Source organism: Lupinus angustifolius, chromosome LG06 (genome assembly GCF_001865875.1).
Source record: "Lupinus angustifolius cultivar Tanjil chromosome LG06, LupAngTanjil_v1.0, whole genome shotgun sequence".
Classification (NCBI taxonomy): domain Eukaryota; kingdom Viridiplantae; phylum Streptophyta; class Magnoliopsida; order Fabales; family Fabaceae; genus Lupinus; species Lupinus angustifolius.
The window spans coordinates 19,211,193-19,224,546 of record NC_032014.1 but is presented as its reverse complement, the minus strand read 5'-3'; positions in this window follow the sequence as shown (position 1 = coordinate 19,224,546).

Here is a 13,354-nt window from a genome sequence, read left to right as displayed (position 1 = left end):
TTGTTTCATATATGTGTGTGAGAATCATGAGATTCAAGATCATAGGATTGGTATTTCACCAATCATAAGGAATTCCCAACACATATTTCTCATATGAGTATTGCTCCTTAAGATACCTTAGTTCGGTGGGAGTCTATATGTTTTATGATTTACTTTGGACGTTATATATAGTTTTATGCATAATAAAATTGATGGTTTATTATTCTATTTTGAACTTTTGTATTGTAACTATTGTGTTGCAATTAAGGAGTTTGGATTGATCTCACTAAAGAATAAAGAAGGACCAGTTGGAAATAGACATGTATGAGATCACATTGCATGAAATTTTCATGTCACTCATCCATATTTGATTTATGTCATTGAGTATATTAATATGGTGATCATCGTTGTTGAGTCACGCTTGCATAAGATGAAAGTCGCGGTGGTTCCGTAGTTGATATATGAGATGGACCAGATTGTATTAAGGAGAAGTCTAAATGTAAATAGCATATGGATGCACGCCTAAAGAACTTGTGATATAATTGTATCAGGAATATTTGAAGCCCAAGTGGGAGATTGTTAGAAATTTATAATGTCTAATTAAGGTGGACATCATATATTTGATACAATGATATAGGCTATTTATTTCGGGGGTTACATTATAAGTGGTCTAATTACTGACACCTCATAGATTTCTAATAGCTGATAATGGATGTGGGCTTAATGAGTGGATACCCATCAGGTTAACCTATAGGAGATAATGGGAACCCTATAAGTTAACGCATAAGGAAGGTTATGGTCCTCAATACACCAAATAACAAATAGTTTCCACCTCTCCCCATTAGAGAGAAAACGAAGGTCCCAAAAGAAATTAATGATTTGGTTAAGGAAGACCATCATACCAAAACTCTGTCAAAAAGTATATCAAAGGAGTAGATTAGAGAACATGGATTTAGGGATTCAGGTATGACTTTATATCCTTGTTTTATATTATGTATGAGAATCATGATATTCAAGATCCTAGGATTGGTATTTCACCAATCATCAGGAAATATCTAATAGATACTTCTCGCAAGTTTGGGGACACAGGTTTTGTGTTCTCCACTTTTGTTCCTGGGATTTGAATTCTAAGCAAGTAGAAGCTTCTACAATTGTGAAAGAAACAGAGACTAGGAAGTTTGGTGGTCTTCCCACTTTTTTTTATTTGTGCTAAACCCAATGTTAACATTAAGAGCTTTGTTTTTAATGCTAATGGGAACAACTTGGTCACTATCAACTAAAGGTTCTGGTGCGACCAGAGGTAAAGGTTTGTCTGGTTGTTTGGAAAAGTGGACCACACATGTCAATGGTGACTATGTTCGAATCTGATTTTGGTTGGAATTGAACAACTCCTTCACTGACAAACTATTTATTTCTTAAGCATGGATTTGGTTCATACAATTTTGTCTTCCTATTCTTTTAAAATTATTAGGTGAAAGAGAAACATATTATATTAGGATTCAAACCCTATTATCTCATTGATGTAGAGAAGAAGTTTATAGTTACCTCTTGTGAGCAGTGAAGTTTATAGTTGACTTTGTAATACTAGAGAATTTCATGTTACTTACTTGACTGGTGTTGTTATCATGGAAGCATTTCTCTTGAAATTGTGTATGTCTTTCCATTTGGCGACGTAACCGAAGGATGAATTGGAAATCAATCTGAGGAGTTGGGCTGTTGGCTCAATATCTAGCTTTCAGAACATATACTTTCTGGGTTAGAGTTTTCTTTACCTTAAATTTCAGTTTACTGCCTTTTGTGATCGTTAAACAACTTAGTTAAACCTTTATTCAATAAGCTATTTAGGAATGAGTTAAAAATAGTTTATTTTCATAAGCTATTCGGGCAAATTTATTGGAATAAGTTCAAAAAAAAAGTCTAAAATATCTTCTTTGAAATATATAAACATCTATGGGTAACTTTACTTATGTCAACTGTATGTTTTTAGCTATTCAATGTTGTTCTTTTTATAATCTTTTTTCAACATTGAATGATTGAAATTAGCTAAGTCGTGGATGAAATTCCATTAAATTTACTCAATCATGTAAATTAACTTATCTTCAACTATGATACTCATTTCCTAACTTTATTGCAAAAATATTTTCTGATTTTTTCTTCCCTCGTCTTTTTCAACTATAAAGACAACGATTTTTGTGCATTGTTGCCTTATGTCAAAAAATCGTTGTCTAAACAAAAGGCAACGCCTTAGACTACCACACTTAAAAATTATTGTCTATGATAAAGACAACGATTTTTTAGTATTAGACCATGGTTTTTAGTTGTTGTCATAGGTAAATATGTTATAGTGCTTACACCACTAAACCAGCGTCTTGTTGGTATATCATTCATCATTTATTTGTATTATTTATATTTACTATTAGATATATTCATATTGATAGATTATTTTCCTATCTAGGATTTAGTTAGTATTATTTTATTAGATTTTATCTATAGTTTATGTTTGTTCTATTAGTTATTATTTCAATGCATCATCCTATCATTTGTAATTAGCAACTTCTGCTCATATAATAAATTACTTAGATTCACTCATATTTGAGTTTGATCAATCTTTATTATTCAGGACTTTTTATATTAATGAATCAATAATGATAAATATAAATAATGATGATGTCGTGACAGTTTAAAAAATTGTTATCGTACATTATTTTCTCTATTACATATATTAAATTATGTGCTTGTAATTAACATGGGAGGGAGTGACAAAGTTTGTTATTTTCCTTCCATCTTCCTACTAATTTTTTTACTCACACAAATGTAACACGTGTCATTTGGAAACCAATCATCAACAAATAAAGTATTATTTTTTTTTACATGTGTAATTTCATTATGGGTAGGAGGATTAATATAAGGATTTAGTGAGAGGATATATCATTTTCCTTTCATGAATGGGTTTGATCTTGAAAGTTATAACATTTGGAACTTAGATTTAAGGATTCCACCGAACTTTCATTAAGTAATTGTTGAACAGAATCTCAGTCATTAAGTAACTATTGAACCAAATCTCAAACATTAAATAATTCTTGAACTGACTTTGATTTTATTTAGGTTTCAACCAATCACAGCACCAGCAGACTGGTAGTGGACCAAGAATAGATAAAAAGTTCTGTCCTACAAGATTTTTCAAATAAAAAAGTAAAACTTATTTAAAATAAATAAAAAATCAATTTCATCCATTTTCATTGAACTAACAAAATATTTCTAAATCACTTCTTTACACATGAAGATTCAAATAATATCAAGAGGAAAACTAAAATATCTAAAACTAACAATAATATCTTCATTTTTCCAACATATATAACAAAATTAATGAGATATGTATAGGGGTGACAATGAAGCTAGACGAACAAGAGTATTGCTTTCCCATATCCATACCCACATTATTTATAAGTATCTGTATGAGTAGCAAGTATGTGTAGGTGTCCTACAAGTTTTCAATTTTATTTATATATTTTGTAATAATTAATATATAAAAATGATTATTTTATGAAAAATATGAGTATAATAAAATTATTATTATAGTTCGATCAATAAAATTTATTATGAAATAATAATAAAGTAGGTAATAAATAATTATATATATATATATACATATAATATTTGAGGAGGGATCCATTTACATCCAAGTTTTGTTTACACTAATTACACTCAATATCAACCATTTATTATATTAGATCTAACAGACCAAATGGGTTGGTGCAATAAGTTATTTAAGATTTTTTATTTTTCTCTTTCATCATTTATTGCATTTACTCATTTGGTCCGTTAGATCTAAGATAATAAATTGTTGAGATTCGGTGTAATTAGTGTAAACAAAACTTGAGTGTAAATGGATCTATCCTAATAATATTTAATTAGAAAACAAATTTATAAATATGTATACACTCATGGGATGAATGTTATAAAATTCGTTCTTACCTATAAGCTACTATTACAAGCACCCATTATAGGTATTTTTATGAATATTCATGGGTCAAATTTTTTTGTCATTCCTAAATATGTATAGATTAGACTAACATATATTAATGAACAAATATAGGTGAGCAAACTGGTGAACAAAACTACTATCATATAACATAACAAACTCAATTAGGGGTGAACATGTTGCGAATTGGGCTGGTTAAGGCTTATCCTTTATCCGGACTTAAATGTTGGTAGAGTCATTTTTTAAACTGAGACCTCACCCTAGACAAGAAGCTAAACCGACCCTAAATCTGGACTGTGTTAGTCTTTGAACCCGATCTAGACCTGATTAAATATAATACATAAATCTTTAGATAAAATATTCTTTACATTTTACTTATCATTATGGATATATAATTTGACATATGAAATGATATATGTATATATGATGAAAAATTAAAGAATCAATGATATTTTCGATCAAAGAGATGTTATTACTCTATACACAATTGAATAGAAACACATATAAATATGACGAATGAGTGACCAAGGGACGAGGTCGAGTAGGGTATATATGTCCCCTATCCGACCCTAAATTTTGTTCGGGTCTAATTTCTGAACCCGAACCCAACCTTAGACCCAATGAGACTCGATTCTATTTGGACTCAGTCCACGATGCCATGAAAACGAATAATCAGGTAGGGTTGGATCCTTCTCACCCTTAAACTTAATATCATACTTAACTTAATATATTACTTATTGATGATGTGCCATCATGATATGCCATCATGACTTTTGACCATCCACAAGTCGTTATAGTCCATCTAGAAGTTGTGATATGCCATCATGACTTCTGACCATAAGTTATATTACACCATCACGACTTCCATTCAGAAGTTGTTATGTGCCATCACAAAATCTATACTAACTAGAAGTTGGATTACATCATCACGACTTTCATTCAGAAGTCGTTATGTGCCATCACAACTCATATACTGACCAGAAGTTTACACCATCACAACATCTATAATGAAGTCATATAATGTTATCACAATTCTAAAAGGTGCACAAAATGATAACTAGTAACTAATTATTTTCATTCAACAGCTATAAAGTAGTTCGCTTCGAAGTAAACTAATATGTAGTTCGTATATTAGCTTTAAACATACCTGCAACCATAGAATCCTTAAAACAAGATAAACTAGCAAGTATATATTAACTTAAATCTCAGCTTGTTCAACATAAGATTATCATAATGGAAGCCAAAAGGGTCATGTTCATTCTAGCATCAATGAGAGTTGCACACGCCCTCCTCACAATATTCTCACTCCCATTCATGAGGCAATTTAATTACATAATTTTAATTTATTTGACATTTAGTTTAATTTTAGTTGTAAACTAATTACATATTTTAATATTGTATAATTTCCTCGAATCTACTCCACAAAGCTTATGCAAAAAGCGTTGTTGAAGTGCGACAATTAATCATGTGCACACAACACTATCAAGTTTTAATTAATTGAAATTATTTTCTTTATTAATAGTTCTTACGTTGTATGTTTTATATTATTTGAATGTACCATTATTTGAATACAATTATTTAAGTATTTTATATATTTAATTAATTGATGTTATAATGTCATTAAAAAAATTAATTAATTGTCATTATTTAAATGAAGAGCATATATCTTCAATAGTATGCCCTACTAAAGACATTGTTTATATGATATCTTCTACAACATACTATTTAATGTGATTTGTGGAATACTTACATTTTAACTTCATTATATTTGAGTGGGATATCTTCAACAATGCTTGTTAGAGGTAACATTGTTGATTATATATCTTTTATATCGCTCACTTTAATAAGCATTGTTGAAGGCTTAATGCGCATCAATTCCAAGTACGATCAGATCCTAAATATTAAAACTTTTCTGCATTCACACACATTCACCAATCCCAAAACTCATTTACTCAACAACAAAACTCATTTACTCTCAAAATCAACCTCGAAATCATTCAACCTCAAAATCAATTCAACACTGAAAATCAACCTCGAAATCATTTACTCATTCAACATTAAAATCATTCACTCACTCAACACGATAATCATTCAACACCAAATTCAAAACTCATTCACCCATTCAACATCAAAATCATCATTCACTCATTCAATATCAAAAGTTCATTCACTCATTCAACACTGAATTGAAAGTAAGTTTTCCTTATAATTATTTGCTTTTTTTAATTACATGAATTGAAAGTGAGTTCACTCATTTAACTTGTATTGAGTTAGAATTTCCCTTTTCACCTTACTATATTATGAGTTAGGGTTTTCCTCTTTTTAATTACATGATGTATTTGCTCTACTTGGTGAGTTTAATTAAAAGCTTTAGGGATTTATGCTCATTGTATTTTTTTGTCAATTCCTTTCAACAAAATGGATCGAAAATGGATGAGCGTCAATCGATTGACGAATGAGTAAAATCATTTGTTAGGTTTGCAATTGAGAATGCTGAAAACCCTAACAGAATTGTATGTCATTGCTTAAAATGTTGTTACTCAAACGGAGTTACTCCAAATGAGTTAAAAGTTCATTTAGTGTGTCACGGTATTGGTCAAAGTTACACATGTTGGATAAGTTATGGCGAGAAAAAAGATGTAATGGATTGTGATTAGATGCATATGAAAGAAAACAACACAAACACATATGAAGGCTATTGTTTCAAGGAAATGGCAAACATTGTTGAAGAAGATCTTCAGGATTGTCTTGACATGTTTCAGCGGTTGATAAGTGATATCGAGAAACCATTATATGATAGTTGTACTAAATTCATGACATTGGCAACAATGTCAATGTTGTATAAGTTGAAATTTGTTAATGGATAGAGTGATAAGAGTTCTGCAGATGTGCTTGCACTTTTGAAGGATGTGTTGCTAGAAGAAAATGTGTTCCCTTCTTAAACCTATGATGCTAAACAAAAGTTACACTCCATTGGCATAGACTTCAATAGGATACATGCTTGTGAAAATGATTTCATCTTATTTTTTTAATGAGGATGTTCATTAGAGTTTTATCCTAAATGTAATGCACCGCGATATAAGATGGAAAACTTAATTCCCAAAAAGGTTGTTTGGTATTTTCTCATCAAAGCAAGATTTAAACGTATGTTCAGAATTGCGAAAGATTCAAAAAAATTGACATGACATGATGAAGAAATGATTAAATATGATAAGCTTCGACATCCTGCAGATTCTCCTCAATGGAGAAAATTTGATCATGACTATCCTAGTTTTGGTCAAGAATCAAGAAATCTACGTCCTACATTGTCAACTGATAGAATTAATCTACATAATGTTCAAAGTTGCTCCCATAGTACATGGCCAATGATGTTGGTGATATACAACTTACCTCCTTATCTATGCATGAAACACATATATTTGGCTCCATTAATTGAAGACTTGAAGAAAATATGTGATTCATGCATAGATGCATATAAGGAATAAGTATTCAACTTGAGAGCCTTGTTGTTCAACATAATTAGTAATTTCTCATCCTATGGTATTATGTCATGATATAGTAAAATAAGGACATTTTGTATGTCCTATATGTAAAGACAATACTCAATGAACATGGTTGGAACATTATAAGAAGAATGTATTCCTTGACAATCGTAGATTTTTACATTCAGATCATCGTTATCAATGATGGAGAAAATCATTTGATGGAAATAATGAAGAAGGTTGTGCTCCTTTGTTGTTGATGGATACCAATTATTTAAAAAGCTAAAAGATTTGAATAATGACTTTGGTAAGCCTTTTGAAAAAGAAAGTCACAAATGGGTGGAAGAAAAAGTCAATCTTCTTTCAATAGCCATATTGGAGTTCATTATATGTAAGACATTTCCTCGATGTTATGCATGTTGAAGAAAATGTATTTGAAAGTCTCCTTGGTACCTTACTCTTAATCCCTGGTAGGACCAAAGATGACTTGAATGCAAGATTGGACTTGGTTAGTAAGGGAATAAGGAAGGAATTGGGGCCGATAATGAAGGGAAATCGTACATATCTACCTCTAGCAACTTATACTTGATGGTGTTAAAGTTCTCCAAAAGGATACTCTTTCAACATTCAGAATCTTGTATCAGTGAAATACCTCAAGTTAAAAGGTCTCAAGTCTCATGTTTTTCATATCTTATGAAATATTTCTTTCCTATTGGCATACGGCATATTATACCTAAAAGGTTCAAGGAACCAAGACTAATTATTTTGACGTTGTATGAACTTGAACTATTTCACATATTCTATTTTGACATAATGATTCATCTAAACATCATCTTGTTTGTTTAAACACTCAATTTTATCCGGCCTATACTATAATGCAAAAAAATAATCTCAAAACCACAGAGTTCACAAAAATAACATTTTTTAGATGTACTAGAATCAAATTTATTTTTGGATCCTAATTAACAGTCAAGTAATTATCAATGATTTATTTTTGAATTATTAATTGTCGATTTCATTTTTAATTACATAAATAAATAAATAAATAGAAACCGTTAAAACATTTTCATTTTTAACATTTTAAAAAAAAAGTTAAATTAAAAGAGAATAATAGTAAATAGATGGGTAAAGGCAAACTCATTTTTAGGTTGAATCATAATGGATCGGATTTCATTAAAAAAGCAATGTCTAAATAACGTTTGTTGTGTTGTGATCCTTATTATTACTATTACTATGCCAACTAAAATTTCAATCACAATCTTATGAAAATCAAAAGAAGTAACGTATAATGAATAGAAAACTGAAGCTGACAATTAAAGTAGATAAAGAGTCATACGTTACTTGGGAGGTGAAGGGGTGCTCACTATGAAATTAATCTTTGTTGAAGCGGAAGACCATGGAGAAAATATAATAAAGAAAATAACACTGATAACTTAATGTGGTTTAGCAATTTGCCTACGTCCACAACTGAAGATCAACGAAGATTATTCCACTATGATAAAAGAGAACTACAAGTGTTTCACTCACTTCCCAAAATCCAAGTACGCCCAATTTCACTCTCACTCAAGCATTTCTCACACAATTAGAACAAGAGAACAAGAAGAGAGAATATGCACTAAGCTAAGTATTTGGTGTGTCTTACAATGGCATGAAACACTCCTATTTATAGCCAAAGCTCTTGAACATTATGTGGCCAAAGGGAAAAGAGCATTAATGTTGGTTTCACCATAGCCACTTCCTTTTACTTGGTTAGAAATTCTCTCTTTCTTCAAGATGATCTTTAGTCACTTCTTTTTTGCTTGGCTCAAGAAAGTCTTTTCATTATCTTATTCTTTTAGCCAATCATCAATAAATCTCCACCTTGGCTAAAAGAATACCATAGTTATTCTCCTGCTACTCTTCTTCATGCTCACTAGAGATTCTGAACATTAATCAAGTTCAGACAATGTCTGAACTTGGTAGTTGGAACTGGCTTCGTCATCATGTCCGCTGGATTATCTGCAGTGGGTATTTTCTCCACTCTAACAACTCCTCTCTCCACTATGTCTCTGATAAAGGGCATTCGAACATCAATATGCTAGTTCTTTCATGATACATTGGATTCTTTGTCAGATGTATAGCACTTTGACTATCACAATAGATGGTTGTTTCTTTGAGTTGTATACCTAATTCTTCAATTAGACCTTTCTCCCAAATGGCTTGCTTTACAGCTTTTGTTACTGCGATATACTCTGCCTCAGTTGTAGATAAAGCAACAATTGATTGTAGTGTTGCTTTCCCACTAATAGTACAACCACACAGTGTAAAGACATATCCGTTGATTGATCTTCGCTTATCTAGATCTCCAGCATAATCCGAGTCAACATATCCAGTGATCTTCTTTCAAACATCTTTGACTTTACCATACAAAAGCCCTATATTTGTAGTACCTTTCAGGTAGCGCATAATCCACTTCAAAGCCTTCCAGTGAACTTTACCAAGATTTGCCATATATCTGCTTATCATAATTACTGCATGGGCAATATCTGGTCTAGTGCACACCATGACATCTCCTCTTTTTCATTCTCAGTTTATGAACACAAGGCCATTTAAAGTTTGTAATGAGTTGACAATGGAGTAGTGACTGGTTTAGCATTTTGCATGCCAAGACGTTTCAACACTTTCTCAATGTACTTCTTTTGTGATAGAAAGAGTGTCCCCTCTTTTCCATCCCTATGAATCTCCATTCCCAGAATTTTCTTTCCAGCTCCCAAGTCCTTCATTTCAAACTCTGAGCTCATTTGAGCTTTCAAGTTTCTAATGTCTGACATGTTCTTACATGTGATCAACATGTCATCAACATATAAAAGCAAATATATGAATGACGTATTTGCAAGCTTCTTGTAGTAGACACAACTATCATGTTCACTTCTGGAATATCCATTTTCAAGAATGAAGGTGTCAAATCATCGATACCATTGTCTAGAAGATTGCTTTAGGCCATATAAAGATTTCTTCAGCAATCAAACATGATCTTTCATCCCTTGAACTTCAAATCCTTCAGGTTGTTTCATGTAGATTTGTTCCTCCAACTCACCATGCAGGAATGTTGTTTTGACATATAGTTGCTCAAGTTCTAGTCAAAGTGAGCTACAATTACAAGTAGGATGCGAATATAGCTATGTTTTACCACATGAGAGAAAACTTCATTGAAATCAATGCCTTCTCTATGTGTAAAACCTTTGTCCACTAATCGCGCCTTGAATCTTGCATTTTCAACTCCAGGGATTCCTTCCTTCTTCTTAAAAACCCATTTGCATCCAACAATCTTTTGAGTCTTCGACCGCTTCACAAGAACCCCAGTATGATTCTTATGAAGAGACTCAATTTCCTCTATCATGGCAGAAATCCATTTGGAAGCTTCTTTATTATTGATAGCTTCTTCATATGACTGTGGTTCATAATTACTGATATCATCAGCAACATTTAGAGCGTATGACACCAGATCAGCATAGCCATACTTCTGGAGGTTTTATATGTCTCATTTGCCTGTCCCTAGCCAATTGATAATGTTGTAATTGGGAGATATCACTATCAGTACATGCATCGTGGACTTCTTCTTCTTGATCAAGTGTTTTTTCTTTTATTGGCTCCACATTCTCCAAGATATTTGGATCTTCATTTTCACTTGATGGCTCTGTATGAGGTTTTAGCATTTCAGCTTCATTAAAAGTAACATCTCCACTAATAATGTACTTTCTTTTCTCTGGCCACCATAACTTATATCCTTTCACACTATTAGGATATCCAAGAAAAATGCATTTCAATACTCTTGTATCAAGTTTTCCTTCTTTGTTATGAGCATATGCAGGACACCCAAATATCCTCAAATTTTCATAATTTGCAGGAATACCCGACCACATCTCTTCTGGAGTTTTGAAACCAATGGTCGTTGATGGACATCTGTTGATCAAGTAACAAGCTGTACTAACAGCTTCTTCCCAAAATTCTTTTGGCAATCCAGCATTTGATAACATACATCTTGTCCTTTCAAGTAAGGTTATGTTCATCCATTCTGCAAGTCCATTTTGTTGTGGAGTGTGCCTCACGGTATAATGTCTGACAATACCTTGATCCTAGCAAAAATTTCTGAATTCTCTGCTGCAGAACTCTAGACCATTGTCAGTTCTCAGTCTCTTGATCTTTCTCCCAGTTTGCTTTTTGATCAAGGTTTTCCACTGTTTGAACTTGACAACTGCTTCACTTTTGTGTTTCAAAATGAAGATCCACACCTTCCTTGAATAGTCATCAATGAATGTTAACATGTATCTGCTACCACCATGAGAAGGTACTTGGGAAGGACCCCACAAGTCAGAATGTACATAATCCAACGTGCCTCTTGTTCGATGAACTGCAACATTGAATTTTATCCAACATTGCGTTCCGAAAGCAAAATGTTCACAAAAGTCTACCTTCCCAACTTGTTGACCGCATAGTAATCCTTGTTTTTCCAACTCAAGTAGACCTCTTTCACTGACATGACCCATTCTTAGATGCCATAGTTGGTGACATCAGAATCAGATGTTGAGGAGACAACAACAACACTTGTGATTGTGTTTTCTTGTAACATATAGAGACTATTCTCTTTCTTTACTTTCATTAAAACCATATCGCCTTTAGATATTCTTATAACTCCACTTTCACCTTTGTAGCTATAACCTTTTAAATCTAGTGTTCCCAAGGAAAACAGATTTTTCTTCAATTCTGGAATATGCCTTACATCTGTCAACGTCCTTACGATTCCATCGAACATGTTGATTCTAATTGTGCCAATGCCAATGACCTTGCATGAAGCATTATTTTTCAAAAGGACCTTGCCCCCATCTAAGGGTTGGTAAGTTGAAAACCAATCCTTAATGGGACACATGTGATATGAGCATCCAGAATCAAGTAACCATTCATCTTTTGAATCGTGCTTTGAAACTATTAGTGCATCTGCACTATCATAGTCATTTGCTACAACTACATCTTCATATTTATAAATCTTTTCCTTGCCTTTGCGCTCTGGACAATTATTTCTCTTCCTTGTGACAATGAAATCATTTATACTTTCTAGGTTTTGCTTTAGGCTTGGACCTAGATTTCCCTCTTTCACCAAATTGATTTTACCTATCAGTTTTTCCTCTATCAAAAAGACTATCACCTGAGCCTTCAGATCTCAAATCTGATACTCATTTCTTCAGTTCTTTCGAGTGCAACGCTGACTTTACTTCGTCTAAGGTCAGATCTTCTCGACCATACATCATGGTGTCGATGAAGTGCTCGTAAGAACTTGGAAGGGAACATAGTAGAAGAATTGTTTGGTCTTCATCTTCATTTTTGACATCAATATTCTTTAGATCAAAAATAATTTTGTTAAATTCATCCAGATGATCTTATATGGGCTTTCCTTCTTGCATTTGAAGAGTATATATTCTTTTCTTCAAATGTAGTCTGTTGGTGAGTGACTTCGTCATGTACAGGCTTTCCAGCTTCAACCATAATGAAGCAGTTGTAGTTTCATCTGACACTTCTTGTAGAACTTCATCTCCCAAGCACAACAAAATTGCACTATGTGCTTTTTCCAAGTTTTCATCATTCTCGTCCTCGATCAGACTCTATGGTAACTTGTTTCTACCTTCCAAGGCTTTGACCAAGCCTTGATGAACTAGTAGAGATTTCATCTTCAATCGCCAGAAGTTGAAATCATTTTCTCCATTAAATTTCTCCAAATCAAATTTAGCACTCGCCATGATAACCGTATACCGGAACAATATCGTAGTCCGTGAACGTACACCAGGAAAGTTCCCAGGAAAGAGAGGTGGGTCTTAATAGACACACTTAAATACCAGGTCTTTCCTAAGACAGAACTTTCCTAGACATGCACTTTCAC